Source organism: Lissotriton vulgaris, chromosome 5, assembly GCF_964263255.1.
Source record: "Lissotriton vulgaris chromosome 5, aLisVul1.2, whole genome shotgun sequence".
Lineage (NCBI taxonomy): Eukaryota > Metazoa > Chordata > Amphibia > Caudata > Salamandridae > Lissotriton > Lissotriton vulgaris.
The window spans coordinates 1,966,360,148-1,966,381,777 of NC_141693.1; positions in this window are offsets into that span (position 1 = coordinate 1,966,360,148).

Here is a 21,630-nt window from a genome sequence, read left to right on the forward strand (position 1 = left end):
TTTGCAAACCCCATCCCACAGATGACATCCCAGAGTGGTGGGGTACTGACACATATGAGCTCCTTAGGACATGTACATGCCAATGGGCCCCCCTTGGTGACTTAGGCGCAGCGGCACCTGAGATCAGCAGGCTCTGGTCACTCCACCCACAAGGCTCACCTGAGCCCACGCACATTACGAGCAGCTCGTCTGGTTCGCCCTGGACCCCATTTTTCCAAGGAGAGCCACACAATATGCATTACCTGCCAAATTTAGACATTTCTCAAATTCACCACTGAACACATTTGTGCAGTGTTTGCGGCCCAGATTTACAAGTTGATGAAAATGCAGATTTATCTTGAAATTCTGGTCAACTCTTCTTTTACACGTGTCACTTCTGCAATTTACAGGTATTGCATTATACCTGAGAATTATGGCTTTAATCCACTGCTGTTTATTAAACGGCAAACGCAGCTCGCTGTGCTTTCACAGAGGATTTATATTCTAAGCCCATGTTTTGTCTTAATGGACATTCATTTTCGAATACTCTCCTGGGAAGCACACAAAGGCATTTTTTTGTATGTCATTTTTTTTAACACCAACATCTGTTAGTTCACATTTCTCAAGTTTGTCTTAGATCAAAGTTCTTAAAATTTTACATGGAAATGCAACCGGACTGTCACCTCCTGACCGCGAAACTTCCTGCCTTTTTAGCATACAGCACCCATTAGAACGAGATTACTCGTTCCACTCCAGCCTCCATGACCTCCACTTCCGTATTGACGCCTTTCTGTGCTCACTGCTAGTGCTCCCTGCGGTGGCCCGCACCGAATAACTAGCGCGCACGCTATCAGACCATAACCCCCTACTATTGTCACTCGACTGGATGACCGAAATATGCCGAGTCCCGACATGGCAACTGAGGCCGGACACATTGGATGACCCACCATTCCGCGAGGCACTGGGGGAAAGGATTGGCCAATATTTTGCAGAGAATGAAGGCTCCGCTGACTCCAGAGCTACGGAGTGGGACACCTTCAAGATAGTGGTGAGGGGACACTGCATAGGAAAATACGATGGGGCGCGTAGAACTTTGCTGGACGACTTGGACAGAGCGGAACGCGCGGTACGGGAGGTTGAGCTGGGGCGCGCTAATCGGCACGAGCTCCAGGAGAGTCTCTGCGAGGCGCGTGAGGCGGTGGCGGTGGAAATTGAGCGCCTCCGCAGTTATGATTACAAGACTTATCTAACGGAAACGCATGCTGAGGGTGATTAGGCTGGGACGCTACTGGCTTGGCTAGCCAACCCCGCCAGACGCAGCCACCCGATCCTAACCATATCAGAGGAAGGGGGTCACACGTGTACCACGCAACCGGAGATCCTTGATAGCTTTAGATCCTACTATGAAAAGCTGTACAAAAGTGCACTAGATGACAGGGGAGAGAAAATAGATGCATTCTTGGATGACCTGCATTTACCACAATTGGAGCAGGCGCAGGCGGATGCCTTGGGCAGTCAAATAGAACTAGCTGAAATCAGAGAAGCAGTGAAGCGCATGGCTCGCAATAAGACCCAAGGATTAGACGGACTGCCAATAGAGTTCTATGGGCGATACATAGAACAGCTGGCCCCGCGGCTCCAAACAGTCTACAACGAAGCCAAAGACAAGGGACGGCTACCGCACTCCATGCGCAAAGCCCTGATGATCCCCCTATTGAAACCGCGACGGGAGAGCACCAACACGGCATCCTACCGACCGCTATCAATGCTGACAACCGACTATAAGATTCTGAGCACAGTGTTAGCGTCCAGGTTGCTACAACATATGCAGGAACTAGTCCACAAGGACCAATCTGGGTTCATACCCACGCGTAACACCACTCACAATATCCGAAGGTTAACCCGATTAGTGAATAATCCGCCACCGGAAGCTAGAGCGCCCCTGGTGCTGGCAGTTGATATAGAAAAGGCTTTCGACAGCTTGGAGTGGGGATACTTGTATAAGGTGCTGCAGCGCTTTGGTCTAGGGGAGGGCTACATAAAGTGGACGAGGGTATTGTACACGGCGGCGAGAGCAAGAGTGAGGGTGGGCACCCTAATATCAAACCAATATGAGGTGTGCCGCGGAACCAGACAGGGATGCGCGCTGTCCCCACTGCTGTTTGCCCTAGCAGTGGAGCCTCTCGCGGCAATGGCTAGGAAGGGTGGCTACTACAGGGGCCTGGAACACAGAGGAAATCGCCACTCTATCTCACTGTACGCGGACAATCTCCTCCTCTTTTTAGAGGATGCCGAGGAAGCTGTGGAAGGGGCGGAAAGGCTCCTCCCGCGCTTCGGCGAGCTGTACGGCCTGAGAGTCAACTGGGCCAAGACCTGCCTGTTCCCCCTAAGGAAGGGCGAGATACAGCCCTTCACCCGCCCACTGCTTAAGTGGGAGCCTAACTGTTTAGAGTATCTGGGAGTGTACGTATACCATGATGTCGCGGACATGCTGGAGGGCAATGTGGGCCGCTTAAGGGTGGGCGTAAAATCTGTTTCGCAGGCGAATTTGCGGATTTTCCGCGATTTCGCGATCCGCGAATCTCGCTAAATCACTGTAAAATCCGCGAAACAGCGGGGACGAATTTTCAGCCAAGCAAGGGTTACAGCAGCAGGTGCAAAAGTTGAACGTAATTTCTTTGTAACCTTTTACAAAAGGGTTACAAACAAATTAACTTCAACTTGAACACCTGCTGCTAATTGCTTCCTGGCGCCTCGTTGGTCAGAGAATAGTTACAAGTAGGCAACGAGGCACCTGTCCAAGGAATTAAACCTCATCAGGAAGCACTTACAGATATAAAAAACAGGAAGAAGTGAGAGGATGGCAAATACACCCATTTTGAGTTGTCAGGAGGGGTTAAACTAAAAGAGACCTTTACAGCACAATTTTCATATGCATTTTGCTAAAAATAAAAAGCTGTATGTTCTGTAGGGGCAACTCAGGAATCTTGCCCTTCAGAGATCCGGCCTCTCTTTTTTTCTCTCGTTCTCTCTCTCCCTCTCTCCTTCCCTCTCTTTCTCTCTCTTTCTATCTATCTATCTATCTATCTATCTATCTATCTATCTATCTATCTATCTATCTATCTATCTCTCTCTCCCTCTCCCATAAATGACTGCATGTGTAACTTCGCTATGCAAGTGGCTCGCGAAGACGCAAAAAGCCCAGCGAACACGCAAAAAACCCTGCGAACACGCAAAAAACCCGGCGAACACGCAAAAAAACAAAAATCCGCAAATTCGCACAAATCGCCCAGGCTTAGGGCCACTGTCTCCGCACCCTAAAGAGCAATATGTCCTTCTGGCCTACTCTCCCGTTATCAGTGACGGGCCGCATATCCCTGCTAAAGATGATAGCCTTACCCCGGTTGCTGTATTACTTCCGGACACTGCCTATATGGGTGCCTGGTGCGATATTCCGGCAGCTGAAATCGACGATTATATCCTTTCTGTGGGGTACGGGCAGACGCAGAATAGCACTGGCCACGCTGACCCGCCCGAAGGACGAGGGAGGCCTGGCTGTCCCTGATTTTGAAATCTACTACCTAGCGGCCCAGCTACAGACCTTTACGCAAGAAATTGCGAAGGTGTACCGCGGTCCGGAGCAGGAGAGGGACAGCGGCACCCCCCGACATATGCTGGCCTACATTGCCCTACAACAAAGATTGGCACTCAGAGACCTATCCCTGGAAGAAAGGACTTTCTGACTTTGCTGGAATCGATCACAAAGACGAGCGGGAGTCAAACACCCATACGCACCCGAGATCCCACTGGGCATGGTGACAGCGCTCCCACATGGTGGAGATTGGTCGCGCTTGCAATACTGGGAGGCAGCAGGGCTACAGATGCTGGGGGACTTGTAGGACGATGGGGCACTGACCCCGTACCAAACGCTGCAAGAGCGCTACGGCCTTCCACGGGTGACTACCTACTGCACGCGGCGGTGGTGCGAGCCATTCAGGCACATTGGGGTGAGGGGCTAGTGGAACCACCAACGACGCTGGCCTGCCAGTACACTATGATGTCTGCAGGTACCTACAAGGCGGTCATATGCCTCTACTCCAGAATGCTGAATGAAATCTTACAGCCTTTGACCGGGCTGAAGGCCAAATGGGAGCTAGATCTGCAGACAGAAATCCCAGACACCACGTGGGCGCAGTTGGTGAGAAGAGCTAGAAAGAGCACGAGGAACGCACGCTTCCAGCTAATCCACTTTTATATTCTCCACAGGGCCTACCTTACCCCAAGCAAAATAGGGAAATATTTTGGGGCGGAGGAGGCAGCTTGCCCAAGCTGTAATAGAATAGGAGCGGATCTGACCCACATGCTCAGAGACTGCCCTCACCTACAGGACTACTGGAGGGAGATTGGCGACACACTGAATGAAGTAGCAGATAGGGACATCCAATACGATACAGCCGTCAGCATTTTGCACTGGTTCCCACACACGCCCAAAAATAAGATGTCAAGCAAATTCATTGACATGGGCCTCCTCTTGGCCAAAAGAGAAGTGACCAAGGGATGGAAGTCGAAAACAGGTCCCATGCATCGGAGAGGGCTAAATGAGTTTCTGAAGTGGGCGGCGAGCGAGAGCACAATCAGGTACCAATTGGCACGCCGAAGGGCGGACGAGAAGGCTCAGGAGGCGACAATGGAGTGGGAAATCTTGGTGCAAGCCCTGCGAGGTAGCTCGGTCTTGGAGGAAGAAGAAGAGGGGGAGGCATCAGACAACGCGACCGAAACACACATAGCAATAGCACCCTCACCAGTTACACACACCCAATAGACGATTATGATCTCCTGCTAGTCACTACACAGACATACTAATTTCGGCTAGGCGCAAGTGGGGACACTTGGGGGGGAGGGGCAAAAGGGGAGTGGGGGGAATTCTAGATCAAGGTAGTATAGAAGAGGCGAGTATTTCATGAGAAACCGGGGGGGGGATGAAAACCTAAAAGCAGACAGCGGATCTCCTCATACGACACTCACAGCGACTGACAAGTGTAAAGATTTTCTTGTTTATGAGTATCGCCGCCCGGCCTCCGGGATGTGGGCTGAATGGCTGTGTATAACGTGTGGATACACGGATAAGGGAGCGAGGAATCCGCGCTGATAACAATATTCCTGATTGAAATGCTGTGCATTTGGTTCTGCAATAAAAACGGTTTAACAAAAAAAAAACAGTTGATGTTGTTGCACCAAGGATACTGTGCTGGATAACTAAACACTTATAAGGTCCCAAATGCGAGATCTATTGGCTATGCCAATGCTTGTTAATCAAAGAAGCATATATCTTCTGCAAAGCACATCATGTAATATGCAAAGTTTTATTTTATGTAGCTAGGGTGGTAGGTTAATGCTTTTAACAAAGAGAACCTTTTGTTACTTGAAGTTCATAAATTGTACTCGTTATATAGCACAGTCAACTATATCCGACATGTGACTCCTACACCATGTAACCCTCACTGTCTTATGTAACACATCCTGTACACTGATTTACACATTTGAATCATTTAAGGTCAATGTGATGTAAAGCGCTCTGACAACTTGAATTGGGAGGAGTAGCGCTATAAAGAAATAAAACAAAATAATGTTATGTAAATGTTTGTGTAAATACTGTGACAGATTAAGACATCTGACAATCTTACAGTGCATGAATACCTCAGTTACAGGGACTGAACAAAGTCAAAACCATGGTTTCTTAAGTACCTGTGAAGTAATAAACTGGGAGCCTTTGTTTCCCCTCCATCTTGGTGTGAAGCTCCAGATAGCTCCTAGCCAGGATACAGGGACAAAAGGAGGCCTGATGGCCCCTTAACTTCAGGCTTTATGGGCTGAGTTGGAATCTGATAACAAACCCCCCCACTTGCTGCTCGTTAGGAAAGCAGACAACGTGCAGGCAGTGCTGAATGTGTCCCAGTGTTTGAAACTTACACCAGGACGAGTTCAGCATATTTCTGTGGGGGGGAGGGGGGAGCAACTTCTTGGCAGGGTAGATGGCGTCTACCTGTGAAAATACTGAATCTACCTGCGCGTACCCCTCGACTTGTGCCCCGATTCATTTGCTGAAAAGCACTAAAATTTGCACTATCCTAGGTGCTGGTGCACCCGGTGCTTTAAATGGGCCGGTACTGAGTACCGGAACTTCTAAATTTTCGGCACTTGAGTACCGGAACTTCTCTTTGTCCAAATAAAGTACCGGTACTCATGGGCCAAGCTAAGTGATATTTGGCATATACAAAAAAAGATGAGCAATACAGCTGACAAGTGGGTACGTTTTCCTGAAGCACTCTAATCGAGTGCCAATCTCCCCTTTAAATGTGTTAATAGAGCCGCGGCCGGCCCGTAGGCATTTATTAATAATAATAATAATAATAATACAGATTCTTGTAAAGCGCGAACAGCTACCTCACAAGGCGGTGTCCCTGCCCTGAAAAGAAACTACAGCAGCAGAGTGGAATGCAAGGTGAAGTTCTAAGCTTTCTGCAAAAAAAGTTGCGGGGAAGTTTGGGAGGGGCCAGACTCACACTGTGATGCCTGAGGCAGTGTCCACCTGGTAGTGATGACGTGAGATAATCTGCTAAGTGGCACCGCTGTTTCAAGAGCAGTGCTTGTTGTGCCTTTTAAAGACACAAAGCACCTGCTCTCAGACTCACGCTGTGTGGGACACAAACTTCAGGGATCCCCCACGACAGGGGCTAACAAGCATTTACAATGCAATGGTCTCGGCATTCTTAAAGTTAGAGCTATTGGCATTGCTCATTACATTATTTTTATTTATGTTTTTGTTTTTAAAACATAAATAAATGGCATTGTCATTTACAATGCCAATAGCTTAATCGCTTTCGAATGCGAGACCTATTGCATTTGCACCCACACAGAGCCACACACACATACAGAGCCACCCACACAGAGTCATTCACATAGAGCCAGCCACCCACATACACACAGACCCACTCACATACACACAGACCCACTCACACACACACAGAGCCACCCACACACACAGAGCCACACACACACACACACAGAGCCACCCACACACACACACAGAGCCACCCACACACAAACAGACCCACACACACACAGACAGACAGAGCCACACACACACAGACAGAGACACACACACAGACAGAGCGACCCACCCACACACAGCCACGGACACACACACAGAGCCACCCACACACACACACACAGACCCACACACACACAGACAGACAGAGCCACACACACACAGACAGAGCCACACACACAGACAGAGCCACACACACACAGACAGAGACACACACACACAGACAGAGACCCACACACAACCAGAGCCACCCACACACACACAGAGCCACAAACACACAGACAGAGCCACACACAGACAGAGCCACACACACAGACAGAGCCCCACACCCACAGACAGAGCCACACACACACATCCTGAGCCACACACAAGCAGAGCCACACAGAGCCACACAGAGCTCAACACACAGAGCCCCCCACACACACACAGAGCCACACACACACACACACACAGAGCCACACACAGAGCCACACACACACACACAGAGCCACACACAGACAGACAGAGCCACACACACACACACACACACACACAGAGCCATACACACACACACACAGAGCCCCACACCCAGACACACCCAGAGCCACACACACACAGCCCCACACACACAGAGCTCCACACACACACAGAGCCACACACACACACACAGAGCCACACACAGAGCCGCACAGGCAAGAAAAAACGCTCACAAGGAGGGAACGGGGCAGGAAGGCAAGCACAACCAACGAGGGGGCAGGAGAGCAAGCACAACTAACGAAGGGGCAGGACAGCAAGCACAATCAACGAGGCATTGTAGGGTGATGTTACATCCTACCTTTGGAAACTGATGTGCTTGTGCCACCTAAGGTAGGCCTCCCTTGACGGCGTGTTGGTCCACCCACCTAGACCCAAATGGCTTGACTTGAGACCTATGCATCTTCAAAACACCATGCTTTGGAACTCTCCTGCTGCCTCTTTGCCCGGTGGTCTTTTTACACTGGTGCCCTTTCATTCTTTGGCCTCCTGCTAGAGATCTGAAGCATCCCTGATCGGCCTCTTCACCTGGAGACTGACCTCAGGAACCACTACAATAGGCTGAAGAGCTTCTTCTCCAAAGAAGCTGTGGTCTATACTCAACTGCTATGCAATATATATTCAAAAAACATTAACAAACACAATAGAATGCTTGTTTATTTTTATTTTGTTTCCTCAAGTTTTAGTTAAAGTGGTCTGTAACATTCAATCCGGTTCCTTGCCTTGTTTTCGCCTAGCACACCACCGTTACTGTTTATTTCCGGCGCGTTTCATCTTTAACCCAAGTGATACCGTTGCATTTTTGTGGGTTTTTATCGTTATGTATACACAGGTTTTAATTTACTGGCCCGCTGTCACTCGGAACTTGCTATTGGTTTACTAGAGTGCATTACTAGAGGCCGTTCGTTATAAGAGCCAGGCTTCGGCGCTGGGTGAACCGGGGTGCAGTATCGCAGTCCGTCGCTAGAGGTCCCTGTAGAGGCAGGCTCCAGCACTGGCTGAACCGGGGTGCAATTTTGTAGTCCATCGCTAGAGGTCCCTGTAGAGCCAGGCTCCAGCACTGGCTGAACCGGGGTGCAGTGTTGCAGTCCGTCGTGAGAGGTCCCTGTAGAGCCAAGCTCCAGCACAGGCTGAACCGTGGTGCAGTATCGCAGTCCGTCGCTAGAGGTCCCTGTAGAGCCGTTCTCTAGCGCTGGCTGAACCAAGTTGCAGTGTCGCAGACCGTCGCTAGAGGTCCCTGTAGAGCCGTGCTCTAGCGCTGGCTAAACCGGGGTGCAGTGTCGCAGTCCGTTGCTAGAGGTCCCTGTAGAGCCGTGCTCTAGCGCTGGCTGAAACGGGGTGCAGTGTCGCAGTCCGTCGCTAGAGGTCCCTGAGGAGCCGTGCTCTAGCGCTGGCTGAACCGGGGTGCAGTGTCGCAGTCCGTCGCTAGAGGTCCCTGTAGAGCCGTGCTCTAGCGCTGGCTGAACCGGGGTGCAGTGTCGCAGTCCGTCGCTAGAGGGCCCTGTAGAGCCAGGCTCCTGCGTGATGTGAAAAAGGTGCAGAATCACAGTCTGTTACTAGAGGTCCCTGTGTAGAACCATAATAAAGTGCTGGCTCAGCCGGGGTGCAGTGTCCCAGACCGTGACTAGAGGTCCGTAGAACCGTGCTCTAGCGCTGCATTAACAAATGTGCAGTGTAGCAGTCAGTTCCATTAGGCAAAGTATTGCCGACTATTGCAGTGCTTTGTAGTAGTAGTATCCTGCATAATCATTTCTAAATACGTAACATTGGGCGTAGGTTAAGTGCACTTTAGTTTGCTACTTTTAAAGCATGCAATGTTCTGTTGTTGTTACCTGATGCACCCGTAGCCTAGTTGTATGCATAGTTCTTGCACATTTGTAACGCTTTAAAACGACTCTGGCATACAGCACGTTATATTGTGGATTAATTGCTGGCTTTAAATCGTGTGAAAGAGACGCCCTGTGTTTTCGGAGAAGCACTCGTAACAACGCTTAATCAAACCTAAGCCTCAATAGAGAATAAGAGACACAATAGCCACTTGTGTGCTCAGCTGCTGATCATTCCCAGCGTTCGTGTATACATTAGTGTCTGATAATGGTGATGGAACAGTTTTTCTTACTGGGGATATTGGCCAGGAACATTGGCTCATTAAAATATTAGGTAGGAGCTCTAAACATCCCGGGATTACCAAACAAAAGAGTGCAGCAATATATATTGCCAACACAAAGTTCGCGCGTATTAAGAAAAAAAACAGGCATTCACCTGAGGACGACTTCTTCCAGCGGCAGTCGGGCTGAAATGGCTTCAGCAAAGCGCCGACATTTTCCAATTCAGGGGCGTGGTTTTCGTTCTCTCCTCTTCCCATTGGCTGGAAGGTAAAATTACAGCCAATGGGAAGAGGAGAGAACGAAAACAAGAAAGAAGAGAAAAAACACGCCCCCGAATCTGGAAAATGCGGGGCTTGAACCGAGTGACGCCCCTCTCCTCCAATGGCTGGCCTCCGTTTAGGAAGCCAGGCAATGGAGAAGAGGGACGGGTTCAAGTCCCCTACTAAGAAACATGAAATCTCGGAGCTCTGCCCACACTGCTGCGCAGTGCGACTCGAGTCCGAGACCTAAAAAGGCAGGAAGTTTCGCGGTCAGGAGGTGACAGTCCGGTTGCATTTCCATGTAAAATTTTAAGAACTTTGATCTAAGACAAACTTGAGAAATGTGAACTAACAGATGTTGGTGTTAAAAAAAATGACATACAAAAAAATGCCTTTGTGTGCTTCCCAGGAGAGTATTCAAAAATGAATGTCCATTAAGACAAAACATGGGCTTAGAATATAATTCCTCTGTGAAAGCACAGCGAGCTGCGTTTGCCGTTTAATAAACAGCAGTGGATTAAAGCCATAATTCTCAGGTATAATGCAATACCTGTAAATTGCAGAAGGGACACGTGTAAAAGAAGAGTTGACCAGAATTTCAAGATAAATCTGCATTTTCATCAACTTGTAAATCTGGGCCGCAAACACTGCACAAATGTGTTCAGTGGTGAATGTGAGAAATGTCTAAATTTGGCAGTTAATGCATATTGTGTGGCTCTCCTTGGAAAAATGGGGTCCAGGGCGAACCAGACGAGCTGCTCGTAATGTGCGTGGGCTCAGGTGAGCCTTGTGGGTGGAGTGACCAGAGCCTGCTGATCTCAGGTGCCGCTGCGCCTAAGTCACCAAGGGGGGCCCATTGGCATGTACATGTCCTAAGGAGCTCATATGTGTCAGTACCCCACCACTCTGGGATGTCATCTGTGGGATGGGGTTTGCCAATTACACTGCAACGCCTTCCGCTGCTGTATTAATGCGGAAAAGAGAAATCAAAGGTGCAGCAGAGCATTCCTTTCCAGCAGATGATAAGATAGTTCAGTGGACTAAAGCAACCACTGCAGAGATCTCTGTGTCACCTGAAAGTCTTATATTCGAATTTCAACGGGTCCACTGTGCCTTTTACACGACTGAGCTCAACAAAATGAGTAACATTGAGTTGGGTAACACCTGTTATCAGCTCCTTGAGTTCAGGCAATCGATAGTTTACTGCAGAAGTGTCACAAGTATTCTTAATGAAGGATGTTCTCTCATGTGTGCTTGTTTCACAAGTAGGCATGTCCTCACATGCAAAATGTTTGCCTGGGAAGGAGTGCATATGCTAATCCGGCCTTGCAACCTATTTTCTGAACTTCCAAATGTTCTTTGGGAATCTGTGCATGGTCAAAATGCAGCTACACTGGAATTATGCGGTAGGGGATGGCTACATTATGTGGCAGGGTTGAGTTAATTATGCAGCTAGATACAGCATATTATTAGGCATAATGCGGCACATTTTGAGATAGTATTAATTTATTATTTTGTCCTATTTACACTTCTTAAGAGTCTAGGCATTGGTTGCACCTCATTAGTACCAGCTTAACACCCAAATATAGCAATGAGCAACAGAAAGGTGGCCAGCCAGCCTTTGCAAATGGTCTTTCACTGCGCGGCAACACATGTTGATGCATTTTTAGTAACCTTTGAACCGTTTGAGCTACAACCACCCTTTTAGTTAAAATCTGCAGATTATGGAGCAGAGCATGAATTATGTGGCACATGCGTCAAATCTACAATTATGCGTAAAACGCCACAGCTGCACAATCACATAATACCAGTGGCCCTGCCTATAAGGAGAAGGATTTTGTGAGTCTGGACCAATGCTTCTTAATGTGTAAAAAACAAAGGCTGCTTTGTTGTTTGTCATCTTGTGACCTGAAACCATTGAGGGTGTTATAGAACCATAAAACATCACTTTGAGACAAAGTTTGGTTTATAGTGTAGGCTTAAAATCCACTGTACTGGAGAGGGCAGAGGTCTTCATCTTCTCTAAAAGGCTAAGCAACAAAATTTGAACCTCTCCTTGCAAATCCTCTCCATCACTTCACTATCCTGTTCTCTGGGCACCCAGTACATTGGATTTTTAAAGCATTATACTCAAAACAGGACTGATTTCTCTGCTGATCATCTGATACAAACCACCCATTGTCACTTCTTTTGTGTTACAGCATTACTACTACCTATTTTAATGGTCCTCAACTCACAGGCCTCAGAAGGATAAAAAGCGGAGTTCGACTTGTGCGATTCGAACTTGTGAACTGTAGATCGCAGGACATATCAAAGGCCAGTGCTGAACACGTTTAGCCTTTTCATTTAGCATCAGGGATACAACATTATGTGAATATAATCTGCACACACATATGTCTATTTTAGATTCCTCCTGAAAGCACCCGGAGTGCTACCGCGAACAGCATCTACAGGTGTTGTGTTTGCATTAACCTGATCTGTAGTCTCTGTTATGCTTTCCATGCTTTGCAGGACAAGAAGTTTCAAGAAGCAACAAACACTATCCTATTCCTTCTCTGATGTGCCCCCGTAATTGAAAATGCTGAAAATCTTCCATGACTCTGTCCCTACTGGACTTATGTTTGAAACAGAGGGACCGATTTACAATTGAATTGCATTCCTCCTGTGTCACGCTAGATGTTGCAAGGGCAACACAATACTAAAGCCAGATTTACCACGCACCGGAAGTCCACCTTACGTGGCCATGTGTTGCTTTGTAAAAGACAAGAGGGTTAACCATAGTTAAACCTTTCCAAAAAAAGTTAAGGAACATATCTTATGCGAGCCATACGTGATCTAGGTTTTGCACCATGAGAAGCCCACTTTAATAATAAATGTACTGTTTTGTATGTATAAGGGAAATGGAATAATCAAAATATACCAGAAATGATTTTGTATCATTATGCATATCTGCACACCAATTAAATCTCAATCACATTAAATGTGTGCCCCTGGCTGGATCCCTTTGGACTGCCAATAGCCCCGCCCCTAGCCCCACCCCACGACCACCCCCTAACAATGTCCCAAGCCCCGCCCCCTAGCTAACATCTCAATTTGTTGAGTACCTGCACTTATTTTTTCCATTTAAAGCACTGGGTGCACCTACTACTTTCACCTGAAATGTTAAGCATTTTGCAATAAGCTATCGTCACAAAACACATTTAGGCTCTTATCCGCTAACAAAGTGAAACTTCTAAATTATACGCTGCATTTGGTGGCGCACAGGCCGTGGTACATAATGTTTCTTTACTTAAGCTACACAGAAGTTAAGCGATGATTTATACTGTAGTAAACAGCATTTGATCCAAGCAGCTTTCTCGGCTGACACTAACTTATGAGCCAACGCTGAAGCTTCTGCATCATCATCAGCACAAACATGAGTTACTAAAGGTGATTCACCTTCTTGCAGACACATTAGACACAACATAGCTCCTACTAGGTCAGGCTGTTGGATTTGTGGATCTGCAAACAAGGAACTGATCAATCAACCCTGTTTGAACTTCAGACTGCCTATCTAACCTGGAAGCGAGACCTTCGTAGACACATTGGCATTTGAAGACAGTACAGATACTCTGTAAATGATTACATAACCAGTAATGGTGAAGTCTTCGGGCACTACGGCAGCTCTTTGACTACAATGCTGGGTTTCAGGATCAGGCTTAGATTGGCAAAGACATCTGCGGGATGAGACAAGTTCAAGTGGGCACCAACTGCAGGACCCACTGCGGAAGGGGCACCTCCTTTGTAAAGAATTCCAAAGAAGTAGGACATCCTCTTTTGGTAACCTTCCTGGTACAGGAAGACCATGACCTCGAGCTGGACACACAGAAACATCAGCAAGTAGCTCCCTTTGGCAAAGCCCATTTTCAGTTGGAACGTTTGGATGTCTAGAGGAGATAGTGCGAGTGATATGAGAGGGCAGTCTCAGAGAAGGCGGACAAAATCATTGTTAGAAGATATTTTTTTTAAAGCTGCTTTTGTAAAAGAACCAAACACTGGGGCCAGCAACGAAAAGGGGGAGAGGCGTGTAAGCAACCCTAGATTTCACTTGTTTTGGGGAGCACAAAGTCAGGGGTTCCAAAAATTCTTTGAGTGGTCAGGTAGGAGCTCCGGGGAGACAAATTGGAAGGGCATTCCTCATAGCTTTCTCCAATGCCCAGAAACTTCAAAGTGAGTTTCGAACTGTCAATGGGTTACCTTCATTCCACAGAGCGGTTCAGTCTCACACCAGGATAAAGCCAGCTTGAAGCCTGCAGTCGACAGCGCTCCTGCACTCTCGCTAGTATCTGCCTACTCACCGCAGCTCAAAGCAGGACCCGTCTGCAGGAACAAGTGCGCAGCAGTTTCGCCAGCGAGGCAGCCGCCTCCCACATTCCACACAAGACTGTGTCTGATTACATAAACTGGTTCAACAGGAAAACCAAGATATTAACTATGAGGGGCACAGCACCTCCCTCTACCCTGTCCGTGTCTTTATGCTCCAAGTGCACGCACGGATGGAATTAAACATTTTCTTGTCCAAGTGCAAGTAAAAGGCATTTTAGCTTCAAAGTTTGAAATTGTTTATAGAGGTGTGACTGTTACAGCAGATTAAAGTGATGAAACACTGCAAACAGTTCACAAAACACTGGTCACGTTCTATCCCGTTGCACTGAGATTTGGGTAGCAACATGGAACCTATTTGCCACACTCAGCTAAAAGATGTAGGCAAGACCTAAAAAATTATAAAGTATTACAAAAGTAAAAAACAACAAAAAAGAAAGAATGAGGTCAGCGGCGAAAGTGAAAGCACCGCGTTTGTAGCAAAAGTGCACCAGGGCCAGCACGAGCTCCATCTGTTTCCAATTAACGCAAACCCAAGATGCAGGCGCGATAATTGGAAATAGATGGCGCTGATGCTCGCTCCCGAGCACCCTAGGCCAGGGGAGAAAGAAGGCGGGACATGCCTTTGGCCAATTGAATGCTGTCTTTCTTAGAAAGACGCATGCAAAGCCCAATAGCAAGTGATAAAAAAGCACAAGCAGGAGCGAGTGTTTGGAGTTTAAAAGCCCTTACTAAATGCCTCGCAGAGCAGCGCATGCACGCTGGCTCAGGTGAGACCTAAAAACGGGAGGGGGGATGGGGGAGAGGGGTTTCACTCTTGTAAAATATATTGCTTCCTGAATATTATACTGAGGGGAGAGTCGCTATTTCCATGATTGGTTATAGTGGGGAGGGAGGTCCCAACCTTTTAGTTCTTGACATCCAGCTGGATTGCGGACCACCATTTTGGCTCCCCTCTAGCAAGCAAAAAGAATGCACCGTCATGTTTGGGGCGCAATTCTTGAGGTAATGCTTTCTTAACACTTCTTCATGGTAGGACGTTGAGATGCCCTTATTTACTAACCTTGGTGTGAACTGTGGGTTGTTCTCTGTGAGGCATCAAAGTTGGTAATTAATGTGTAAAGAATTCCTGGGGGGAATGGTTCCTGTGTGTCTCAGGAATTTGTATGATCAATGCTTAAGAGACTAATAAGTAATGGTTAGCTGCGCAGGGTGGATTTCTGAAATCAGGTTTATTCATGTAGGTAAGCTTAAAAGCTTAAACGACGGGCAGGGCAAGATGGCAAGGTGCCACATTTGATTCTCAATGGCTGCAAATCTCACTCAGCCAAAGCGGGGTGAGTGTCAGTGGAGAGGCAACATCTGCCCCTGTGTGTGCTCCACCTGATGGCACTGAGCCAACCTTGTTTGGGTACTGGGGAGGAGGGTTATTTCGTTTGCGTCCAGTTGGGGATGATGCGACGTGGGAGCGGGAAGGAGATCACTGTTGTTTGTTTTTTGAACCACAGAGAACGCATTGTTCATAAAGCTAATAGATGAGACAACCTGTTCTCTAGGCTAGGCGCATTGGAGATAGACAGGCACACCATTGACACTTAGATACCTCTAAGATGACCAAGTGTGACGGTAACAAGGTTTGATTCCTGACATGGAACGTCTGAGGCCTTAATAATTACGGCAAGGTGCGAAATGTTATTGCATATCTTAAAAGGCATGCCATTGATATCGCCCTGTTACAGGAAACCCATTTACCAATAGAGAGCAAGATCCTCATGCAGAGAGTATTACAGGGTTCCTTCCATGCAGCAGGCTTCTCAACGCACGCCAGAGGGGTACTGTTAGAACTAGAGGTCTCTGGTTGGCACAGGTATGCACTTGTGACAAGCAAGGACCCTCAGCTCCACGTCAGGGCAAGGGAACTACTCCTTTGAATAACCCCTGCTCACCCTCTCGGTAGTGTGGCGCGAGCAGACAAGGCTAATCCTCAGGGCGATAGTAAGTTAAGCATTCATGAACACACACAGTAAACCCACTGACCCACCACAAATGGACACCAGTCGTATGGTTGTATCAAAAATACGTATACTTTATATAAAAGATAGATTCAAGCAGGATTATCACAAGACCGGAATAACGTTTAGCAAATCGAGGTCACCAGATTACAATAGGCAAACTTAGTCTTTCAATGTTCGTTGTTCAGCAAGGTACGATGACAGGGAAATAAGAACGTTGCGGACCCTGGATCCGATATGAACTCGAGACGGAGTTCAAGTGTACCTTGCGGGTGGAAGTCCGAGGCGTTTCAGGCGCGGCTACTTGTGAGGGCGGACCCCGAACGAGGCCGACGGTTCTCCAGAGGATCTCTCCGGCTCAATCCCCCTCGAGGAGCGAGGTGAAGGAGCTAGACGTTCAGGCCTCGGGGCGTAATACTTCTTAGCACGCAGGTTCTGACTCGTGGATCTGTGAGGGGAGTCGAGTTCTCAGGCTGACGGGTGCAGCACCAGGCTTCCGGTACCACGGTACGAGGAGGCCTTTCTTGACGTGCGGCACGAGCCTTGGTATGCAGGAGTGCAAAGCGAGACAGTCGGGTACGTTACGACGTACGGACCGTCCGTGGCTATGAGATGTTCTCCGTGCAGATTCCGGCTGGAGAAGATGAGAGGTGCGAAGCTCGCTCCGTAAGCGGCGAGGTGACAGGAGAGCGGGCGGCCCGGCACTGAAGCGGAGAGCGGCTCTGGAATGAGCAGGACTCTCTACGGCGGGGCGACCAGGCTCCGAGCTGTCACGGCCTGGGAGAGGGCGAAGGCACCCGAGTCACAACTCTGGCGAGGGAATAAGAACTGAGGCCCAACAGCAAACGGACGTAAGCAGATAGAACCCAATGGTCCTGGGGTTCCGTCCAGGGTGCAAGCTCTCGATCAAGCTCTTGGAGATCGTTTCAGGCACAAGTCTACAAAGTCCTCTCTGGTCCTTTCCTCTCCGTTCTCAGCAAGGCGCCACTGCAGGACAGTCTTACAGGATACAGACTGGTTTCCGTCCTTCAGCTTCTCTTGGTCCTTCTAGTCAGGCAGAGGTTCGTCGTGGTCAAAAATGGATCTGATTTATAAGGAGCGGAGCTCCTATATTTATACAGCATTTCTTTTGTCTTTGCAGGCCAGGGGGCCTGAGCCTGGTTCAACCCGGTTCTGAAGTACTTTGTTGACAGGACGCTGCCGTCTTCTTTCAGGGTGCAGGGCAGAGACATCAGATGCTCCGCAGGAGGTGGAGCCAGCTTTGTGGTGGTGGAGCACAACCCTATTCAGAGTCAAGGACTACTCCGCCCACCCATCTGGGTGTAAGCATCTCATTCACCCTCCTGAGCACCCGACTATCCCCCGGGAATCTCCCAGCCCTGTCACTCACACAAACCCAGACAGCAGATACACAGCCTGGCAGAGGCGGGCTGAACAGTTAGGCGAGCAAATGCTAACTTTCTAAAAGTAGCATTTGCAAACACAGGATATTAAAATAAACCTTACTAAAGGAAGTATTTTATTATTCTGAGTTCAGGCATACTAAACTCGACCTGCTACTGGGTTCCCTGAGCCTGCCGGGACTATAGCGTGTAATAGCTCCGACAGCTCATCTGGCCTAAGAGAACCAGTAGCCCTTCAGTAGAGAAGATCGAGAAAGGGCGGTAATTCACTACTAAGACATGCCACACTTTAGGCCTGTCCTACCTTACACTTCCAATGCACCCTGGCCGTAGGCCTACCATAGGGGTGACTGATATGAAGGTGAGGGAAGGTTCTGGGACTGGCAAGTGTGGGCACTTGCACAGTCAGCGTGACAGTGTGGGACTGTAAGCGGGGTCAGCAATGGCGGACCCGAGACATATCTTACGAGGCCGCTTCTGTGGGTGGCGCAACCAGCGCTGCAGGCCCACTAGCAGCATTTGTATCTACAAGCCCTGGCACGCCTCGTGCACTTTACTGGGGACTAACAGTAAACCAAATAATCCAATCGTGGAAATCAATTGTACATATACTTTACATTGGGAGCACTTGCACTGCGGCATGGATTGGCCGTGGCGCAGTGCCCTGAGCATCGAACACCAGCAAAAACATCTGAGGCACATCAGCAAAAAGTGGAAGGGAGACTCACGCCAAGGTGCCAGGTCTAACAGGTACTCACATGAATGAACCTGAAATCAGGAATTAAATTAGACCCGGTTATAGCAGATACGGAGGGGCGGTATACCATCTCTAGGTGTAGGGGGAAAGGCCTTGACTTGCTTGTGATTAACGTGTATGGGCCAAATTAGGATAATCCACAGTTTTATCAGAACCTATTAACATGTCCTTGCATAGATACGGCACTACCGCTAATAGTGGGAAGTGATTTAAATTACATCCTAAATCAAACACTGGACCGGTCTGGAGGTCGCACTTCTGCCTCAGCGAAATCCATAGCTGATGTTGTGATACGTCTGGATTTGGTAGATATCTGGCACACTCGTTTCCCAGAGCAGGGGGGTTTCATACATTACTACGCCCCAACAACAGCTACACACGTGAATAGACTATTGGCTACTGGCGAGAGCGCCATACCCAGGGGTTAGGGAATGTATGGTTCACCCCCGGGCCCTATAAGACCTGCCCTGTTCACCTGAAGGCCCCCCCTATTCATTGCTTGATAATGCATTTAAAGCTGATATATCTGAAACTATAGAAGACATTTTTTGCAAACAATGTAGAGTCAGTACCTAGCTTCTCCACAGTCTGGGAAACGTTCAAAGTTTACATCAGAGGTCTTGTAATTTCTAAACACTTGGGTGTGCTACGCACAATTAGAGGTAGACTGGATAGCCTGGAAAAACGCCTGATTGAACTACAATTGGGATTGCGGCGCAGAGGGACAGTCAATAGTGTTGAAGAGTTAAAAAAAGACATTGGAGGAGTAACATGAAGTGGGCGACAGTGAAATCAAACACATGGGTAAATATGCCGTGGCTAGAATCTATGGGGAGGGGGAGCGCCCCGGGGGCCACGCTGGCAGCATTGCTGCAGCATAGGAGAGAGTCCTCGATGATCACTGCAATTTGTACGGATGAAAGGGACTCGTTGACCAATCCCAAAAGTACAGCAAAACAATGTGGTCAGTATTATACGGAGTATATCACTCTCGCACGAATGTGGACAAAATCATTGTTCAGGACTACCTTGAGCATATAAAGTTACCTTAGCTCACGAATGAATGTGGTGACTCTCCCACTCTCCGATCCATCATGGGGGCTCCCGTTTGAGCGGAGGCAGTGGGCGTTTCACTTTTGGAGCATAGTCACTTCCGGGAAGGGCACATTCACTTCCCGGGGTGAGGTTCCGTGACGGTTCCGTGACGATTTGAACCCGTGTTTTCAAGTTTGTCGGAAGTACACAATATTGGTATCAGTGAACCGCAAATGATCCATTTAGCATACCCTGGTGTTTTCGCTACGCTACAAGCAAGAACACTCCTTTTATTAACACATTTCTGATATACCCACGGCATCCATCTTAGATCATGGCAGCCATTTTGTGTTTCTTGCCCTCACATACGCAATAACCTCTGATCACTTCATTTCGATTAAGGACACGTAGCCTTAGCCGGAGATTCACCTCTTTTCATGACACGTGCACCTTAAACCAGATCACGCTGTAGCTGCATGACTCGACAAAGGCTGCCTCCTCTGCCCGAGGCCAGTCTTACTAAACTGGTCTTCGTGTCCATTGTCCTGATCATGATTAGGCGGCCGAAGCCGGTAGCCTTGCCCATTTACAACCCACAAGCATCTCTTATCCCGCTTTCCTATCTTCCACACCTGGCTCCGTTCCTTTCTTTCTGAATCTTTATTAGGGGGAGGTAACGAAATTTACGATGAGGCGGTCCGGCTCTTGAATGCAATATTGACAAGGGATTGTGATGAACTAGTGGGAACCCCTCTTCGTAGATGTTTCGTATCAGATTTTATCAACGGTTCCTGTGTACGCCAAATATTTATTGTTTATGACACAAAGGTTTTGGGAATGTACCAACATGTGAAGAATTCGCCTGAAGGCCAAAAACTAGTATATAAGGAGCAACCCACTTTGTACAATTTGAACAGGCTCCTAGATTCTGCCCGTGTGTAGTATCTTCGAGAAGCCCGTGTTTCTGTTCATTTGTGCACCAAGGCAGGTGGAACTCCGGGGTCTTTGGGTGTTGTTCCCTGACACCTCTGGACGGAACCAAAAAGTCCAGAACACCATTGGCGCCCAACGTGGGGCGACGTCATTCGGTACCGGTCCAAAAGCCTGAAGAGTTCGAGAAGCTTCGTGTGAAGATTCCCGAGGGAGGCGCCCCACTTCATCGATCCCGGCATATCGCAAAAGTGGCCCGAAGTTCTCTTCCACGAGGGTTCCCGTTCAAGACGGCTGCAGTGGGCCGTTGCCTTGACCGTCGCCCTGTCTTGGACCCGAGGTGCAGTCCTTAGTACGGCGAAACGTGACGGGTTTCTCCTTGGTGACGTCTTCAGTGACTCAGTTAAGTATTTAGTGATAGCTAGTTGGTTACTTTGTGAGGATTGTTAAAATCCTTGATTGGTTCGGTTTGGTTTGGTTCTTAGTAGGATTATCACAGGTTGTTCTGGTTACGATAATCTATTTGGTTTAGTTTGGGTATCGATACAACAGTTCGTTTTGGAAGGCCTAAATTCTTGGTTTAAGTGCACACATCTGTTTTGTGTTTTGTTTGTTTTGTGTTCCGGACTGAAAAATGGTAAGTCGGAAAATGTTGTCTTGCTTTGGTTGCAACCGTGACTCACGATTGGAGGACTCCTGTCTGGTTCCTCCGATTGGGACTCCCCTATATGATTTATATTGTAAATTTGGTGTGGGTCCTATATCTTATAATGAGGTATGGGTCCGTTACACTGCGAAGGATGGTGTCCTTAGTTGGCCACTGCATGGTAGTTTTGAACCCGAGATTCTCGACAACTTAGAAGTGAAATTGTTTAGGAAGAAAGCCCGGCCGGCAATGTTTGATTCTTTCCGTTACTGGCGAAAAGAATCCAAACAGAGAGAAATGAAAAGGTTGAAGAAAGAACAGAAAGAACAAGAAGAGTTGACTCTAGAGCAAGCGGCTAAGCAGTTGCAGGCTAACGAGTGTGAGAAAGCCATAGATGTGGCCATTAGAGAGCATAATTTAGCGATTGACAAGTGGTATCCTGCCTTGCCATCGAAAATGGCTAAGATACTGGAGGATTCCGAAAACGATCCTCTGTTGTCTTATCTGTTACGGTCAC